General features: G+C 36.1%; 1 pseudogene; it reads left to right on the top strand.

The window, feature by feature from the left end:
* Window positions 1-254: 254 nt before the first annotated feature.
* LOC145095697 (secreted RxLR effector protein 161 pseudogene) lies at window positions 255-668 on the top strand (annotated as a pseudogene).
* The last annotated feature ends 541 nt before the right edge of the window (window positions 669-1209 follow it).

Here is a 1209-nt window from a genome sequence, read left to right as displayed (position 1 = left end):
ATGTGTTTATAGTAGATGACATGTTGATTTTTGGTACCAACCAAAATCAAGTAGATGAAACAAAGAAATTCCTATCATATAAGTTTTATATGAAAGACTTAGGAGAAGCTGATGTAATTCTTGGAATAAGAATTAAAAGGATGAACAAAGGTTTGGTGATGACTCAAAGTCATTATATTGAGAAAATTCTCATGCGGTTTAATTTTACTGATTGTTCTCCTGTGAGTACTCATATGGATCCAAGTGTGAAATAAATGCCAAATAATGGTGCTCCCATTTCACAATTGGAATACTCTAAGGCTATTGGTAGCTTGATGTATGCCATGGCAAGTAACAGACCTGATATTGCTTTCGATGTGGGTAAGTTAAGCAGGTACACTAATAATCCTAGTGCTCAACATTGTAAAGCAGTAAATAAAGTGTTTAAGTATCTCAAAGGAAACATGAATTATGGTTTGAGTTACTTGGGAAGTCCTTCGGTTTTAGAAGTTTATTCGGATTCAAGTTGGATAACCAACATGAAGGGCCATTCCTCAACTTCTGGTTGGGTATTCTTGCTTGGGGGAGGTGACATTTCTTGGGCTTCCAAGACGCAATCTTGCATTACAAAATCAACAATGAAATCTGATTTTGTTGCGTTAGTAGCTGCTGGTAAAGAAGCAGAGTGACTAAGGAATTTAGTCTATGAGATTCCTTTGTGGTCTAAACCGATAGCACCTATTTCAATCATTTGTGATAGTGCAACCAGTTTGGCTAAGGCATATTGCAAGTGTATAATGGCAAGTATAGACACCTAGGTGTTAGACATAGTATGATTACAAAACAAATCATGAATGGTGTGATTTCGGTTGAGTTTGTGAAATTGCAACAAAATTTGGCAGATCACTTGACTAAAGGTCTAACAAGAGACTCAGTGCACAAGTATGTAATTAGGATAGGATTAAAGTCCATTTAATTATGTAATGATGAGACACCCAGTTCCCTCCTAATATAATGTTAGGAGTTGAATTCAATGTGGAAAGCTCATACTTATAGATTGGAACACATGAAGTATTCATCCCAGGTATGTATTCGGTTCTGCAAGTTAGCCAGGTTGAAGTTTAACTTCTTAATAATTCCTTTGATAAATGTATGTGCATATACATGGAAAGGAGTTACCTACGTGATTGTGAAATGTAGCCACATTTCAAGAGGTTGTGGACTTGACCT

This window comes from Lactuca serriola, chromosome 3, assembly GCF_051521515.1.
Source record: "Lactuca serriola cultivar US96UC23 chromosome 3, Lser_US96UC23_V15, whole genome shotgun sequence".
Lineage (NCBI taxonomy): Eukaryota > Viridiplantae > Streptophyta > Magnoliopsida > Asterales > Asteraceae > Lactuca > Lactuca serriola.
This window is presented reverse-complemented; position numbering and strand designations above follow the sequence as displayed.